This window comes from Amphibalanus amphitrite, unplaced genomic scaffold, assembly GCF_019059575.1.
Source record: "Amphibalanus amphitrite isolate SeventyFive unplaced genomic scaffold, NRLGWU_Aamphi_draft 000164F_arrow, whole genome shotgun sequence".
NCBI lineage: Eukaryota > Metazoa > Arthropoda > Thecostraca > Balanomorpha > Balanidae > Amphibalanus > Amphibalanus amphitrite.
This window is the reverse complement of record NW_024881659.1, coordinates 357589-376568: the sequence shown is the minus strand read 5'-3', so window position 1 is coordinate 376568 and position 18980 is coordinate 357589. Positions and strand designations below refer to the sequence as shown.

The 18980-nt window shown below is 45.7% G+C and overlaps 2 long non-coding RNA genes across 3 annotated transcripts; both read left to right on the top strand.

Annotated features, from left to right (window-relative positions):
* The first annotated feature begins 634 nt into the window (after positions 1–634).
* LOC122383453 lies at positions 635–7519 on the top strand. Of its 2 annotated transcripts, none has more exons than XR_006256839.1 (5): positions 635–3231; positions 3737–3907; positions 5622–5709; positions 6585–6671; positions 7010–7519. It is a non-coding gene; the product is annotated as an uncharacterized LOC122383453 (long non-coding RNA). The 2 variants fall into 2 exon arrangements; XR_006256840.1 differs by lacking the exon at positions 635–3231 and adding an exon at positions 3442–3457.
* A 6393-nt stretch (positions 7520–13912) lies between these two features.
* Positions 13913–17543, top strand: LOC122383452. Its single transcript, XR_006256838.1, has 3 exons — positions 13913–14373; positions 17086–17205; positions 17447–17543. It is a non-coding gene; the product is annotated as an uncharacterized LOC122383452 (long non-coding RNA).
* The last annotated feature ends 1437 nt before the right edge of the window (positions 17544–18980 follow it).

The window sequence follows — 18980 nt, the reverse complement described above, 5'->3', positions numbered from 1 at the left end:
ACTAAACCCAGGTCAAAGGAGGGAGAAAGAGTGGTCAAACCGTTGGAAGAGAGCACAATCAGAAGTCAAGGACGATATAAAACCGGTTTGCTGGGGGCTCGATCGTCACCAGGCATCGCCAACTATGTCCTCAAAGAAACGCCCCAAGAGCACTGGAATGAAGGATGGACAGCGCCTCCGAGAGAACCCGAGCAGATCCAGCAAAACTTCTGCATGGATGACTTCTTGCTGTATGACACGGATGCGGATACCGCCAAGCATCTGAAGCAAGGAGCCATCCGAGCCCTCTCTGACGGGGGGTTCAAACTGTCTAAATGGAGGAGCAGCCGGCACGAAGTTCTGGAAGGCACTTCGACCAGCGATCTGGCCTCCGCCTGGGTGCGCCAACGGCTGCAGCGGAGGAAACCTCAGGAGTCGTCTGGAAAGAGAACCTTCAGCGGCACCAGGCGGCACGTCCCAGAAAAGATGAACCCGGCCGATGACTGCTCGAGGGGACTGGCTGCATCCGAAATCACCCCCGAGAGCCGGTGGCTGAGCGGCCCAGCGTTCCTGAGCGACGACGAAGAGAACTGGCCGGCGCAAGCGCCACCGCCACCGCTGACGGACGACATGGAGGAGGTGAAGTCAAACATCCTGGCCAGCATAGTGAAGGGCGGCGACCAGCCGGAACGTCTTCAAGGAGCGGACTACTGCCGCTGTCGCCGTACAGCAGCGACGGCGGTGTGATGAGATGCAGTTAGTGGATGTGCCGGAACGTTTGTCGTCTCCTTAGTGTGTGTGTTTAGAATGCATAGCTAAACACAGGGGGGAGTGATGTTGCCGACAAACTGCACTAGGTAGTTGGTGTTGCGGCTCATTTCGGCTCTGATCGTAGCTGCCGGGCCGGGCCGACTCGTGATCTCGGCCGGCGCCGCTCCACGCCGCCGCCGCCCCCATCCCCCTGCCATGCCGCCGGCAGATGGGCCGTCCGCGAGAGAGTTTATGGCAGTGATCGGGTGACGGGACGCTCCTCTCTCCCTGCGACCGTGTCCTACAGCTGCAGTTGTATGAAAGGATGCGCTGTTACCGGAGGGACTGACCCGGGGGGAGGGGGTGGGCTGGCGTGGCGTCGCACGTGGAACTGTGTCCCCGGCGGGTCGGAGCCGTTAGGCCGACATGTGCCGACCGCGTGGTAGGGTTACCAGGACGCTGTGTAGTGTGTAGCTTCTTCGTTATTTCATCACTTCCGTCGCCATCTGTGTCCTCCCGACCCAGTACATAAACGGGGCGGGACCAACCCTCGCTCTCACTTCTTTACTTTTCGGCGCCGAGAGAGCACTGCCTCGCTCTCTGGCCAACTCTTCTTATCAGTGATACTGTGTTGTCATCGCCTATTCGCCATCTGCAATACTCACCAGTTCGGAAGAATCTTGTGTTTGTGAATGGTGAAGAGTGGAGTGCAGCGGCGGATAAGAGCACGGGGAGAGTGGCACACAGTCAGTTCGCACAGTCTTCTATTTCACGGTGACCGGGTCTACTTATCATTCCTATCTGATTCCTTATTTTCCTAATACCTCTTGCTCTCTGAAAAGAGGGTTCCTTTGTCTCTCTGTAAAGAGGGCTCTATATTTAGGTCTTAACATGCTCTCTGTAAAGAGGGTTCCTTTGTCTCTCTGAAAAGAGGGCTCTGCATACCCTTTTAGGTCTTAACATGCTCTCTGTAAAGAGGGTTCCTTTGTCTCTCTGAAAAGAGGGCTCTGCATACCCTTTTAGGTCTTAACATGCTCTCTGTAAAGAGGGTTCCTTTGTCGCTCTGAAAAGAGTGCTCTTAAACCTTGATCCAAAATTATATCCATTCATATAGCATCCCCTTCTTATATTATAAATTCCCATTTCGCCTCATTACCATATCAACCTATATCCTGTCAGGCCCCGGTCGCCACACCAAATGATGCGAGACGTCAACACACACACAGTTATACAGTCCACTGAGTCAAGTTGAAGAACGTCTGCAACAGCCCTGTTTCACCACCCAGACACTGTGTGCGCTGGCAGCTATGCTATGGTAGCTACGGCATACCATAGCGTCACTCAAATGACGTTGCATGTGATCTCTTTGTTTATGATGAATCACACTTGGAACAGAGTGAGAGGTCCTGAAAAACCAAGTACCTACCAAGAACAGAGGTTTGAGTTCAAATACTGCTAGCATGCTGCTGGCGCTGGCGCCACAGCGTGCTAGCATTCTGGGATGCTGTCATAGCTTAGCGTCAGAGTGAAGTTTGTTGACACTGCCATGGAAACCCAATGCTCCGACACACGCAGCACACTGCAGTGCTCTGCCGTGAAACACCACCCATGAACATTAATTGCATGACCAGGATCGAAGCAGTGTGGCAGAGTGCTTTTAATTTTAGTTACACTTTCTAGAGATTAACAAGTTGTTAGTGAAATTGCTATTCATTATTCCTATTACCATTGTCTAAATTTCACATTTCAAGACAGCATTGACATGTTATCTAAAAAAAAGGTTTAGACTTCAGGTGGTCCCGGATTCAGTTATTAAGAAGAACAAGGGCAAAAATTGTCAAAAAAAAAATTAAAAATACCTGCCTTCATCAACACCTCATCTAATGACATATCCTCCATGCAATAAGCAAAAACCGTTTGAATAACAATGTAATATTTTGCAACCGCTGCACCATTACTGTCACGTACGCTATCCCTAGAGTGGTTGCTGGTAAGTAAGTGGTTGTCGTCATCAACTCGTCATGCAGCAGCTGATTGGGATGGGCGGGGCCTATTTTTATCCAGACGATAGAGAGAGCCGGAATTTCACACGACGAAAACAATTGAATAACCTTGATTTGTCTACACTTGCCCTTATCGATATCAAGATTTTTAAGCCCTGTACGCTATGAGACAAATCAAAATTTCAAATTTCTTCCGTATGTAAAATATATTGCCATTAGCGATTCAGTGATGAAAAATGAATAAATCTGAATTTTCATAAACGAGCATTGCGTTGATCTTCGGTCTTCACGTACATTTTTATTTGTTGTATACGCTAATGGCGCAAGTGCTACATTCCTACAAAGTGTGAAATGCCGCTGAGGATATAACAGCGGCAGCGACATATCCTCCACTCTTCAAACGATTCCTATCATCCAACTTTTATCGTAACATCGTAACCCTACCAATTACCATTCACAAACTTCCTCCTTCCCTCCCCTCACAAACATCAATTTAACGGTAAGTCTCACTGTCATTTATGTATCTTAACGTAAATTCATGGGTTTTTCCCCATATTCATGGCATAGTACATGGATATGGGTTTTCCCATGTTGTCTTGCAGTAAAAGTGGCCACCGGTCTTAGTTAGGACGGCCGGTTTCTTTTGCGCGGCGTAGTTAGGTCGCCGCCCTCCTCGCGAGGCCAGTAACGTAAGTTAGGGCCACTAAAAAAAAAAAGCGAAGAGAGTCAGAGACTTGATATTTTTATTTTTATGAGATTGAAATACATTTTGATGAACTAGCTTTAAATGCCTAGTATCAGTATAAGCTCAAATACACATCCATTTGGCTTCCGCGCTGCCGTTATCTCTGCTGGTGACATATTGATATGGCGAGCAATGCCTGGCAATGTGATGTGAAGTGTTGGTGTTGTAGTCCAAGATGTTCATGATGTAGGCATTGTAAAGAGTATCGCTGTGGGTTCATGTGCACATAACTATTATACTATATGGCCTTTTGTCCTAGGTATAGGTGGACATCATCTTTCCACAATATTATGGAGACTCCAGAATCTAACAAACCAGTAGACACTTGTCAAGATGCTAAAGGATCAAATATGGAGGACTTGGCGAAATGTATGGTCTCATTATATCAACCACCATTGGAAGAAAGCAAAGACCACATCAATGAACTCTTGTAAGTACTTTTGAAATCAATTTATGAATCACCTATGGTTGTTTAGGTGGGCACTAGCTATGTAGGCCAGACTGGAAAAAATACACGTTACGCCGAATATGTCCGGCATAGTGGCGGGATTGCGCCGAAAATTTCAGCGCACGTCCGGCGTAACTTGCTCTGAATTCAGCGCATAGGGGCATACGAATTTTTCGGCGCAGGGCAGTCGCATAATTTTTTGGCGAAATACGATCACCGAATTTATGCGGTACGCTGGACCCTCGGCGTGGAGATAGGTAAAGAAGACCTTGTTGAACATCGCCAAGCGTCGTTAAGCAATACTGCAGTGGGTTCCTGCCCACTGCGGTATCGAGGGGAATGAGTGCGCGGACGACTTGGCAAAACAGGCGGCCGCCCTGCCCTCAAACGCCCACTCGCTGACCATGGCGGTTCACTGTGCGGCCTCGCATCGCACTGTCCGGCGCAGAGCGCGACAACTGCTCAGAATCACAATTCATTTCAAGCCCACTCCTCGGGAGCACGCCGCCGCTCCCTATCCCCGGAGAGGACCGAGGATGCCGTTTCGGTGCACGAGATGAGGGCGGGCCACTGGGGCCGCTGGCTCCAATGCGAATACGGCGCTGAATCGGCTGTCTCCACTCCGCGGCGTGCCAGCAGTGCCCAGACAAGCGGTGCCCCGTGTGCCGAGTGCCGTGTGCCGAGAAGAGGGTGATGTGCCGGAGCACATGCTGTCCCGCTGCCCGGCCCTCGCTGACTCCCGCCAGCCTCGAACACACTGCTCCGCCGATATTAACATCGGCACAAATTTGTGGCCCTGGAACTCACGGCTCCAGCTTTGTTTCACGGCATGAAGCTAGAGTGCGCTAAGACTATTGAGGTATTGGGTTTCCGTGGAAATCAAAAACTCATTCGGACGCTCAAACATGGGAGAGTGTACAAGGCCCCGGAACACTCTCCCCGCGTTCGATGTCTCTCGGACGACGAAGATTCTACGCCGTCCGGCCAATCACGTTCCATAGCCGCAGCCGAGCCCCCGCTGACCTTGGACGGGATTGGCCGGACGACGTAGAATCTTCGTCGTCCGAGAGACATTGAACGCGGGGTCTGTCTGGTTCATATAGCCTTGATCGGTAGATGTGCACATGACATGTCACATGTGCTTTATATAAAAATGGCTTAATTTTCGCACAAATGGGCATTGAGCACCTAACTTTTGGCGCAAATCACAGAAATTTCAGCGCAAAATCGCTAGCGACGAATTTCGGCGCAAGAGGGTCTCACAGGCGTCCGGCTTAGTGTATGGATGTTTTCCAGTCTGGGTGGCAAGCATAAGAACTGTGCTTGATGATGATAAACAAATATAATATGTTATTATCTTCATGCCTCAGCATAAAAATTATCATAAGGATAACTATTGTCATAATTGGGGGTGGTCTATGAGATGAGCTCATGTCCTCACCAAATGCTACATATATAAATAGATAATAGCATATATAAATGTATATGCTACTACATATACATAGGGATTGACGGTTGTGATAGCTTGCAATAAATATCTCTTCATTTCTGGCTTTTTATATTTTCACATTCACAACATTGCATTGCAGCCACAGCTTGTGTATGCTGCCGATGAGTGTGCTAGATTGCTTATGCCTAATACAGGCAGGGTAATACCTACCTTAGGCTTAGAGGTGACCAGAATAATATCTGCCAGGAATGGACAAGAACGGCTGTTGAAGATTATGGAGCAAGAGAACAGTCGTTTCAAGGAATGTGAATATACCTACAATATACCTGAACTGGTAAGGAACAAAATAGGTCCCAGCACTTGAATTGGAATGGCCAGATGGGGGATGAATTTTCGATCTGCATGAGTGATTATATGGCATACTTCTAAGTGTGATGATCTGAATTGGCATGTTCAACAATTGATGAATTTGCACATTGAGTTTGAGAACTCAACTATTTATCTGTTTTAAAATTAATCATTATTTTTCTAGAAACAGGAATGGTGGATTTTGAGAAACAGGCTCTGCCTTCTTGAAAGATCGCACGATGGTCTATCATCAGTCCCAAAATTTATCCAAACTGTAAATGAGACGGCAGCCAAAGAGTCGATACAGTTAGTTGGTGGTTTAGGAGGCCCTAAGTTCGATATTTCCTAGTGCCGCCTGTCCCCTACTTTCGTTTTCAGCTGCGCCGCCAAGTCCCGAGGGCTAGACTCGGAATGTATGCGCCCTAAACTATTTAGCATGATGGCAGTGGAAGAGCTGTCCAGTATTTGGGCCTGTGAGACGGAGAACTAAATACACGGACAGTAAAACATTTTGTACCTATATCAAAGGGACTTGGGTTTCCGGTAGAACTCTAGACGACAGTCGTCGGGATAATCGAAAGTGGTAGCGAAATGAATCGACCTTTAGCGTGCTAGGGATCCAGGTTTCTTGTGAATCAGCAATGGCCCTGGTGTTGGTAATTGTTGTTACCTTGTATCTGTGTTGAGTGTTGACGCACAGATAGCCAGGCTCATTCAAATTAATTTTTTTTCTAATTCATGGCTCCCCCTCTGCAATGTAACCGAACTTTTGCTTGTAAATTGTAATCACTATTGTCATAGTTTCCAACGCCCAACGGACATTTGAGCAACAACATAACAACCTATTGGACAATGTTACAGATGCAACAAGTAAGGGTTTACCAAGGGAAATTGACGAGGATAAAGAAGCAAATGACCAATATCCACGACCGGTGCGTCAAGCTGAAGGTAATTATATCGTTGCTATTTGCTAGTGATAGCTTGGTACGCCCAGTTTGCAAGGAATCGCCCGTCTTCAATCTGAGTCCGCATGGTCCGGCTATGAAGCTGCTGCTTATTGTAAAATATTGAGAAACTATTCATTTATAAATTATGAAGGTGGATGCTGGATACCTCAACGTTCATTTCAAAAGTATTTTCCACGACAATGCTCCCGTCGCTGCAAATTGGCAACGGTGCTTTATTTTAGCGCGAGGGTATGTGCTGTGATTTAGACGTTTCGCAAGACGAAGAGCTGCTGTGTAAGACTGACTGGCTGGCAGCACTGACCGCTGGGCCTGTTGCAGCGCCGCTCACTGCGGCTCAAGGAGCAGACGGAGGCGCGTGCCGAGCGCAGTCGGCAGGACAAACTGCGCGCCCAGCAGCGCGAGGAGCAGCTGGTGGCACGGTTCGCCGGCGCCGGTCCCTTGTCCCGACCGGACCCGGGCGCCGGCCCGGCGCCCTGACTGCGTACGGCCAGTTCCTTGTATGCACTGACCGAGCGCCGACTTCGCGGGGCGTTCACCGTGGGCACTTGTCATGTACCCATACTGTGATGTGAAGTTTTTATCAGCATGTGCTGCAGTGTGAAGCCAATATTTCCACCTGACTTCTTTCAGTTCTTTCCCTACATACGGTAAATGTATTTGGGGAGTAACGGGGATACCCGTCCTTGCAATCTGCGCTGATATCGGCTGTTTTAGAGGCTATGCCGATGGGAGATCATTAACTGGCATGGGTTATAAACTTATTATAATTATGGATGAGGAAAACCAATAGCGAAAGTGTTATGAAATATATGTACTGTTACAATTGTTCGGTGTTGTCTGCTTTTCTCATCTGCTTCCTCTGGGGTAAAAACCAAGCGATCCGCTCCGCATCTTTCTCGCTTGTTGCCTAGTAAACTCTCAGCAATTTTAATCATTCGTCCTACATACCCTGAGCCTGAGGGATTAAAGAAATGACATGGCATATTTATATTTTCACCATGGTCTTTACGACTTACGGAAACATACGAATCATGAAGGGAGGAAACCTACGGCTATGAAGATTCTATCCCAGCCTGGGATCTTCACGCCATCGGAAACCCTTTTATGGCGATGCATACGTGCATACAAACCAAAGGGTCGACCTTCTCTTCTCAGTCGTTGAAAGGTGTACGATGGACTGTCAAGTGTCAATTCAATTTCGATGTATACCAATTGTTTGTCAAAATTGTTGAAGCTCAATGGGGGATAAGGCACGATTCTGACGGCACGCTGGCTAAAAATGAGCTGATGAAATGGCTGATCCTCAGTATGCTTCAATGCCTGATTGTAGTATAGATTATACCTACATCAGCAACTACGCACAAACTACATTTTGCAGGCTGCAGCCGCTCACAATATAAAGGCGGTGTATGGCAGTGGGTGCAATCCGGGTTAGCAAAAGATAGCAACAGAAAAGCAAGCAGACAAGTATCTGTCGGATCCACTGAACTCTATTATCGGGGTTACAAGAGCACAGTAAATACGTATTTAGCCGCTAATTCGAATTAGGAACGCATTACCGACTCATGTAGCCACCTGCTAGTACGAATCGGCGATCCGATCCGCGGTTACATGAGCAACGCAAATACGTATCACGATCGGATTCACCGCTAATGCGAATCAGGAGCGTACTACCGACTCATGTATCCACCTGCTAATACGAATCGGCGGTCCGAACAAAATCCGCAGGGAAAGAGGCTTAGAAGCGAATAGGACCAAGATACGTATTACAGGAACTATTTCTTTGCAAAAAGAAACATTAAAATGCAAAATAATAGGTATTTTTTCAATTTCTTCTTTTGAAATAATATTTAAAAAATATGTCGGTATTTTGTCAAGTTTTCAACACTAAATATAGTGAAACCCAAATAGTAAATATCCACATAATTTCAGTTGAAACATTATTCTGACAGCACTACAGACGAATCAAAAGAGGCAATTGCCCAATGAGTCAAAGCAAGACAACTTTATGTTCAACTTTTTTTTGTTAAGTTAATTGAGAATGTTTTGAGCAGATTAAATGCAAAAAAGACATAAGATAATAAATTTTTAATTTAGTCACCTCTATTGCTACGGAAGTGCGCCACATTTGTATGCTATTCCGTTTGTAATGCGCATTGGGCCGAGAGCCAAACTAGATCCGTTTGACGTCACTGATACGAATTTGCTCATGTAGTCGGTGCACTGAATGCGTTCTTGGGGAGCTGATGCGAATTAGCGATAGTGCGTATTTGGAACGGATCGCTCATGTAACCGAAACGTCCGAGGCACACGATTCGGGCCGTATTTCACAAGAACTATTCTTTGCTGACTGGAAGCGTCAAAATGCAAAATACTAAGCATTTTTTTTATTGGCTGCCTCCAGTGGCGGATCTACGTTGGGGCAAAATGGGCAATTGCCCCCCCCTAAACGGAAAACCTCTGGGCAAACATATCTTTTTGCCCCCCCCCCCTAAAAAAACTAGAACTTGAATACTAACAATATGGTGTTTGAAAAGAAAATGTGAAATAAATGGAGGACTAGAAGGTTGTCATATTCGTGATATTAAAGGGACCCTCCCACCTTCAAAAAAGTTAATGAATTGGCATGAAAGTGATGTCCCTTGGTTCAGAAAGAGCGAAAACGAATATCTACCAAATTTCACCGAAAAATATTCACTGGTTTTCAAGATATTAGGCTTTTACTTTTGTTTACTTTTTGGGATCTCCCCTGTTACTAGCGACTTTATTTGGAAGCAATAATTTGGCAGCCTTAAAGTGCGGCAGACGTTGCGCGCAAAGCAGCGTATACCACCACGTGTTAACGATGGTTTTAGTCTAAGATTTAAAAATCGTTAGATCTCCGCTGACGTCACAAATTCTAAGGGGTCATTCCAATGCATTAGCCCCTTAGAATCCGAAAACTGCAAGTTTGAAATTCCATATCTTCGAATTAAAGCATTTTTCGATGTTGTGAGTGCCCAAACCGGTATTTGCAGGCCATGGCCACCAATTTGGCTATCTCAACTCAAAACTAATGTTAAGGTGGGAGTGTCCCTTTAACCCGCGACCTGGTGGGGGGGGCTATTTTTTGCCCCCCCTCCAGACTTTTCGATATATCTCCAGAACCACTGCGCCGATCGTCACCAAACTTTCAGTACCCTCCCGGACATCAATTTTACACATTGTGACCAAAATTTTTTCCAAAGGCTATGATAGGTTGGCCGGAAATGACGTCAGAGTGACGTCATGTTCTGCCGTTTTCGACCCAAAAAAGGGTTTCGCGGGAAGACCTGTCAGGCCTATAGCTTTGCAAATACAGAAAAATGATACAGACATAAAAGCTGTAGAATAGACAGGGCTACAAAACTGCTATCTCGGATTTTTGAAATTTTTGGATTTTGACCCCCAAAAATAAAAAAATAGATTTTTTGAATATAATAGCCAAAAAATCCAAAAAGTTTTTTGAATATCGAAAAAAACCGGAATATATGTGATAGTCCTTACCGCCTCCTATCTACATACCAAATTTGAGATCGATACCTCTTTTTTTGGCCAAGTTATAGCGAAAAAACTGTTCAAAATTGATGACGTCAAATTTTCAAACTCAATTTTCAGCAATTTTAGACCTCTTAGCGCAAAACAAAGACCACCATTAGACTCCCCGTGACGAGCTGCATCGAATCAATACCGATTTTATGCAAAAATATCAACTTTGAAATTTGACCTTTTTTGACCTGACCTTGACCTGACCTCCACCAGAAAGTGACCTAAACCGTACCTGATGGTCTTATAACCAACACCATTGAGTTGGAAATGAAAAACTGGCCATAAAACATGCATCGCATAACCTTAGTAAAGTTGGGTTCATGTGGTGACCCTTGGTGACCTTTGGTGACCTGACCTGTGACCTGACCTGATATGACCAGTGACCTCTAACAGCAACATATCTACTAGGCAACTGACGCCCTATCGCTGATTCCCGACAAAATGCGTTTTCCTCGGTGTTATAGCGCATTCCCTAGAAGACCCGTGAACGGTGAAACATTTCATCTTTGACCTGACCTGTGACGTCATCGGTGACCCCGAGGTCAATAAAATTTGGTTTCCCTCGACAAATTTGACAGGCCTTTCGAACGCCGTTTGAATTTTTCGGATCCGTCCAGTAGTTTCGGAGATACGAGGGGGGGCAAAAAATAGCCCCCCCCCCCCACCAGGTCGCGTTATAAACAGACCCCACCAGGGCGCGGGTTAAGTTGTGAGCTGATAAAGTCCTCCGCCCCATGAATGTCATTCCATCATCCATCAGCAGTGCTACTACTGCTACTGCTACCAAAAAAAAAAAAATAAATAACGCGATTTATTGAAACCTTGAAACAAGTAAACAAACCGTCAACAGCAGACCGCCAGACGCCAGTGGGGTGTGGGGTCAGGGGTCACCACACTGGTGAGCGGTTGGACAGTGGTGGGTTTGCATGGGTATATAAGAAGTGTTTGCATAATATTTTATTGCTAGATAGCATGGGCGTAGGAGCTGAAAAATATTGGTGGGTCTAAATATCCAATAGTACCTAGCATTTCCACTGTGGCTACATTAGTTATGTCCAGAGGCGGATACAGCCATTTCCAAAGGGGGTGCCAAAAGGGTGTCAAAGTCCGAGAGTCTCTACAAGAGCTGCATATGTGTATGCATGAAGTGCGAGATAGGTTTCTGAGAGGAATAACGTAAAGAAGATTACCAATCGCGGCTTTTTCATGAGCCATACCGTTATCTAACGGGGACAAACACAGAAAGGCTCAGTCAGAGCTTTTGGTTTGCGAGGTGTTGGAGAAGCTCAGTATGTTGTGGGAACTTAACGCTGTTCAGTGTGATTCCGTTGGCTGTTGCGCTGTGGTCCTATGTAGTCTGTAGAAGCATCGTCTATCTCCTCTCGAAAGTAACACTTATTGTATAATTTTGCTAGCTCGCGAAGTTTAGTCCCAAAGTTAAGGAATGTTCATTGTAATTGCATCAATAAATGCAGGACCGAAAACAAATGCGCTGTTCTTCGTCTATTTCTTGTTGGGATTCTTAATCGACTGATCTCATTTTCTATTACCGGAAACAACTGTTAATACGTTTAACTACGTGGCAACCCTGACTGCGTATAGTATCGCAGGTACGCTGATGTGGCCTTTGGTCGTGGGCATTTACACATGAACCTGCTGCTCCGACCCTTATCGGTCTCCGGATACAGAAGCCCTTGAGAACCGGCGCGGGCGGACCTTTCGGACGAGGTCTTGCCGAGGTGATGCGGGAGGTAGAGGACGGACCGTCCATAGCGCCGGTGAGCTATTCTCTATCTCCCGGGGTCAGGGTGGCTGCAATTTTTTTTTGCGCTGCCCTGGCTTGGCCGGACTGACAAAAATGTAAAAAATCAAAAAAAAATTCCCGAAATCCGAGGAGAAAAATAGGGGTAGCTCGTTTTTTTTTTTGTTCCTAAGACTGGACGTTTGAAATTCTCGCCGACTTGCCTGGCGGCGCAATGTTTGCCCCCCCTAAACTCAAATCCTAGATCCGCCACTGGCTGCCTCGTAGAAAATAACAAATAAATGTTGGTATTTTGGTTTAGTCTTTGCATGTGAAATAAAATGAATGAAATATTTTGATAGATAATTTTTTCTGACCACCCTGCTGTCGCTGCGTGGCGAATCAGTGCCCACTGACTTAAAACAAGAAAACTTTGTTTTCATTTTTTGATTTCATGGTAATTTTAAATGTTTTTGAGCCTATCAAATGATATAATTATTTAAAATTTAGCTCAGTCGTCCCGGTAAATGCCGCAACTGCGCCATGACTGTACGCTAATCCTATTCCGTTTGTGATGCGAATTACCGGCCGTCGAGGAGTCAGCCCGGGTGAGCCAAACAAGATCCGTTTGACGTAGATAAAACGAATTAGTCTCATGTAACCGGTGCCGTAGATCCGTTTGTGGGGAGCTGATGCGCATTAGCGTAGTGCGTATTTGGAACGGATCGCTCATGTAACCCCGGTATATAATGTGGAATGCGCATCGGCCGCCAGATGGTGTCCAACGGTGCCGCCATGTTGCGCAGACCAGGAAGCGGCCGCCGCCTGTGTTGGGGAATAGGGAATTCGGGACCTCGATTTACGTTTGCGGTCGCTGCATCCGTTACGTTCAAGCTATGTGGACACGGAACCCGGCATCTTACGCAGAATTGAGTGGAGAATAAGATGAAATCCTAAAAAATTCTCAGATACAAGGAACTAATACGTTAAACCCTTATAAGTCAATGGGGAAATATGAAAATTGCTATTTTGGCGCCGAGAATGATCTGAAACTATCTCAAGCATATAGAATCATGATTTCATGCACTCCTTGCAAGGTTCTATGCTTCATATTTGCATTGTTGCCCTTGCGTGACGTCATTTGTGACGTCACAAGGGTCACAGTTTTTCTTCAATAACTCCCGATCAAATTGAGCTAGCGAGTCGGGAAAGCCACCAATGGACTCAGAAAGACCTGCCGAATCGAATGATATGCGACATGACCTCTTTCGACCAACTTCGTGACCTGGGGGTGCTGACTTGACCTTGACCTGAGGTCAACACCCTAAGTTGACCTGACCCGAACAAAAAGTATATCACTCGATGCGCCTGAGCTAGCTGAACACGATGATGCCAAAATTGCGGCTCTACGGCCATTTTTGGCGAAGTTATTTACCAAAAACCGAACCAGTGCCTTAGATCACTTGACCTGACCTCAGAGGTCACCGGTTGACCGGGGACCTTTACAGTGGGTTCCTACCAGTCACTCTGCATTATACTTTGTCGCAAACGACCACTTAACTGCTAAATTCTAGTTTAATTAGCGGCGCATCAGCGAGGTGGGTTCAATCAACCCCCTCGGCCGGGGCAAATGTAGGTCCGGCGAGTGAATTTGGGGAATTCTGAAGATACGATCGTGTTCCCCACTCAATTCTGCGTAAGATGCCGGGTTCCTTATCTACGTAACTTGAACGTAACGGATGCGGCGGCCGCAAACGTAAATCGAGGTCCCGAATTCCCTATTTCTCAACACAGGCGGCAGCCGGTTCCTGGTCTGCGCAATATGGCCGCCACCGTTAGACACTACGGCCAATAGGGTTGAAGCGGCATTGCTCCCCTGTGGTCGTGGTCGGATCCCTCGGGAAAAATATCTTATCGATATCATCGGTATGAAATCGGAACCTAGAGAAGCCAAACAGGTATCAAATGGATATCAATCTCATAAATATTCATGTAAACTCAAAAAACTTCTTGCATGGGCCTTGAATGACGTCTACGACGAAGTTATGACAAAATAACGCGAACATGTCACTAAGGTTGATCATTAGATTTCGAAGAAGGCTTATCGGTAAACTTTGGTCTCTCAATCTCATCACTATTTTCTACCGCGGCATAAGCGCCGCAGTCAATCTTTCTTTTCGTCGAACTGGCTGTGGCGGTGTACCATTTCTTTTGGATTGAAGCTTTGGGCTGGTTCCTTCGCATTTAATTACGAAACAATTTCTTAAATCCAGATATGAGGTCCCTCGTGCGCTTGGCGGCTGGAGCGCGCCAGCTTTCCACGTCCGCTGCCAGACAGGGTGGCGTTGCCGATTATGGCGGTATTCCCATGGCGGTGAGTGGGTATTATTTTGGTTCACTCTTAATTTCTTGATTGTTTCTTTTTGACGACTACCAACTAGTATTATTACTGATTCGAAAATTTGCCTGAAACATTGGTGAGTTCATAAGACAGAAAAGCTTGAAGCTGCCATCCCTTTCAGTCTACTACCGACTAAGGTGCGGCACAATGACGTGATAGCAGTATATCAGATGCTTATCTACAGGGTGATCGAAAAAAAGTGTCACCCCTAATTTAAAAGCCATATAACTCGCGATTGGTTGGTCGTACGACTTTGCGCTAGGCAGCATTGGAAAGAGCATACAATTTCCTTTTGAATGGATGTAAATATGCATGGTTTATGCCGCAAACGAAGATGTAGCTATTCAAAAAGTATGTTAAGGACGCAATTTGGTGTGTTCAAAAGTTTGGTTGTGCAAATTTGTACTTTTGACAGAGTTTTTGATCTGACAGCTCACGTGACAGCTCACGTGAGCATTTTTCTTAACTGTTCCATGATAACAGCCGCATAAAATTGATAATCCGGTAGTGCAGGTTGTCGCAATGTTTCGCTAGTTACCGGCGAATTTGTGAATAATGAGGCCGCATGTTTGCAAGGAAGATCTGATAAGGTCTTCCTTGTCTAAGGTCAGCTGAGAAACGAGTCTAAGGTCAGCTGAGAAACAGTCTGCAGTGAACAACATACACTCCATGTATAATGTGTAATGTGTGTGTCATGTTGAGCTACGATACTCATTGTTCTCGTTCAGCGGTGTCCGATCCCGTTCGGTGAATTTCGTTTCACGTGAAAGCCGCACATTGACTGGTTTTTGAGCCCATGGGGACATGATTTGGAATAGAAAACAATCATGAATACATTCAATTGAAAAGAAATTGCCTGCTCTTTCCGATGCTGCCTGGCGCGAAGTCATCCAACCTACCAGTCGCGAGTTATGTAGATTTTAAGTTAGGGGTGACACTTTTTTTCGATCACCCTGTATCAGGTGTTTAGCTGGACTCACATGACTTCTCAGACAGCTTAACTGCCCGTGAAAACAAGAGGTCACTCACGGGACCTGGTGAAGCGGCATGCGGTCTCCAGAGTGTTGCAATAGGAGCCATCCCACTCCTAAAGTAAATATTTACTGCACGCTAAGCAGCTGGTTTGGAACGGACATACAGGCCAAGTGGTCTATGAATTTGAAGATTATGTACTTCAAAGTAAGGCAAAATGGACTATCACCACAAAGTCTCTTCGTTCGTTTGCACATTAAAAGAACTTCATAGTCATGATGTTTTAGTTCCAAGATCATTCCCTTACAGAGTAACACATTCCTCTAAGGAAAAATTCCAAGAACACAGTTCAGTTACTTGTGGAATAGGCCTATCATCAGCCAAACAGCATGCAGCTCTTTGTACTAACTACTTTGGTACCTACCTACATAATGTGAGTGGTTGACACATGATCAGCTTCAGCTGCAAACAGTATTTAGCCTGTACCAAAAATGGAAAATAGTTTTTACTATATGAACTGTTGAATTGTTTTTAAATTGATGATCATTTCCTTTTCTGATCATTTTAAGCTTAAAACTCATAAAACTGTAGCAAAAAAGTAATATGAGGAAATTGGTAAATTCCCATTAAGTAGAGATGCTTGATTATATGCTAGGTTAGGTACCTACCAAAGCTTTTATAATACAATTGCTGAGAAGGATATTTAAATACACAAGACTTTTGCCATCCCTGAATTTGCTGCCCCTGGAAGTAGATTCATTTCATTGAATGTTTAATAGCAGCAGATTGAAACATTTTTACCTGCTACTGACAACAGATTTCTTGGATATATGTCTCCTAGCAGCAGATTTGGGCAGATACCACAGACAATTAATGATGCAGTTGAGACTTGCAGCAGCATCTTCCTGATTTGGTCAGTGACCTGATAAAAGTTTGTAAAAGGAAACAAACATTAAGCCGCTATGTGCTACTTTGTCATTATGGTAAAAAGGGTCATCCAAGGGGTTTGTTTTGTTGTTCACTAACAGAGATTGAGTGGCACAGTCAGGTAGATTATATTTACCTACTTAAGAACTAAAACCATACCTACTGAAAAAAATGCTATCAAATACACCACTTGACAGGGTACATGGAAACTCAATGTTGTAAGCAATATGTGGACTAAGAGTTTGTAAGGTCAATAGGCATTTGTAGTCTGATCTATCAACAAAAAACGTTTTTGCCCTCTGTAGCTGGCTAAACCGTTGATCTTACGTCAAATCTGAGGACATTTTAGCGAAAGAGCGTTAAAAGAGCAATTGAATGCGCTTTTCTGCGGCGCTATAGCTCTAATAATTCCCGAGTTATACGCCGGTTTGTTGAAAAAAAATATAGAAATAGACAAAACATTTCCTTTGCTGACGTCTGGTGACCTGACCTAAAAAATGACCAAAAAATTATCATCATGATTTTATACGCTCTTTCGAATACCGCTTGCCGCGTATCACTACGTGGCCCAGGAGTCGAGTTAGACGGGGAGGGGGGGGGGGTGACACCCCCGCCTCGGCGCGGTTGGCGCCGAGCACCGGCCCGGCGGGGGTTTTTGCCACATCTCTGCAACACACCGCAGTTAATTTACATTGACCAGAGATTGTCCGTCTAATTACTGTACCTATGAATGTGTTAACTACGTCAAATAGCCCCATTGTTTACTTGCACCTCTTTTTATTTCAGAACTGGCCGTTCAGTGTGAAGAACAGGTTTGCTCTCACCCTGGGATTCGTCCTGTTCTGTGGCAGCGGCTTCTCAGTTCCGTTTGTCATGGTTAGGCATCAGCTGCTGAAGAAGTAAAATGTAAGTGCGTGAACTTTCAGTTGTTATTTAAGCCATTGCTTTTTCAACCAGCTTTAGCTGTGGTTTGGCCAATAATCACTCCTCTAGGGGAGTGTTCAAAGGGGCTGGGGGCCTAGGGGCTGCCTGACAAAGCAAGTTGGGACATTCTTGGGTAGAAACAGTCCAAGTAATGACCCATAAAGGGGTTAATTTTCCAAACGGCCACCAGGTGGATAACTGACGGCGCTTCCTTCTCTTTCAGATGTCTGCGGGTATGGTGGAGTGATGAGTAAAAACACATGCAGTGTATATAATCGAACGCTGAGCGATACGCCGATCCAATACATGTCTCCAAACTATATCGGTCTGTTTTTCGTAGAAGTGGTGTGAATACGTCCCATAAGCCTCGCTAATTTTCGTCCATGTTCAGGTGGTACAATTTAATCGATGAATATTTGTTAACTTTTTATACTGATTATTAAGTGAGCTCAATTTTTTCTAGAAATGGTTTGAATATAGAGGTCTTTTCCTGTCGGCATTTGTGTGCTTTGGAAGCATGGTCATGCGATCAGTCATACCGCAACTACATATGTAAGCTCTATTGAACGTAACTGCAGATTGTTTGAAAATCCGTCAAACACTATTCGTTATATCGGTACATCGGCTGCGGCGGCTCGGCGAACTATGCCATTCAGTTGGAGGGTAAGGTCATGGGTTATGTCACAAAAATTACTGTAGCACGCTGCACGGTCCTTCGCCTTCGGGAGGAGTAAAACTGCTGTATGACTGAGGCGCCAGCGTCTCACAAATGGGTCGAAACAGGTGGAAGCCGGCTAGAGGTTATGCTCGTAAGGCCTCAATGACCTCAATGCATCGATATTTTCAAGGGACTAGTTACACGCCGGCGCAGCGCTTATTATCATCGGCTTCCTGCGAGACGCCTGGGCCCTGTTTCATCGCCCCAAGGCCAGCCATATATACCAGGTAGGGTCGTCCGGCGATTCTACCTGATCGTGACGTCAGCTCGTGACGTCATCTGGGGGCAAGTCTTGAAGTCCCGTTTAAGTCCTATGCAAATGGGCGATTTTTGAAGCGCTGTAGAACAAACTCTGCTAAAGCTAGCACAAAACTAAGTGCATCATCGGAAAGCCTAGACATTTTTCTTCGAATTATCTAAGAAGCGTTTTTCACTAAACCCATTAGTTTTTCCAAAAATGCGTAAAAAAGCCCCCATGCCTCCGCAGCCCCCCTTCCGCCGGCCGCCTCGCCGCCGCGGTAGTGTAGTGGTTAGGATGCTTGCGCCGTAATCCAAAGATCGTGCGTTCGAATCTAGGCGCGGGTCGTACTTAAATCGAAATTGCAAGCAGAATATGTGTTTCAGGGGGTGTCGAAGTCTAGTAGGAAAATCTGGCGAATTCCCTGCGTGACGTCATGTCGGGACTGACCGACGGCACCTTGCACTGAAAGATACGGCAGAACGGCTATTTTTGAAAAATGATTAAAAATACTTTTGTGCTGTTTTGACACATAAAACGCTTATCAGCATGTTCCTCATCATGCGATAAAGCCATATCCGTGGTCGAAAATAGCTGAGCCCCTCCCAATTTCCAACCACCGACCTCATAAGCAAAGGATGTAAGCGTAATCCTTAAGGGTGACTTTCCAATACATAATCGTACATATGCGTCCTTATGGAAATCGGTAGTGTGGCGATTGGCGACGCGCGCGACATCTGTGTGGCGACCAAGTGGCGACTGTGGCGACACCTGGTGGCTGCTTTTCTGCTGTATGTAGGC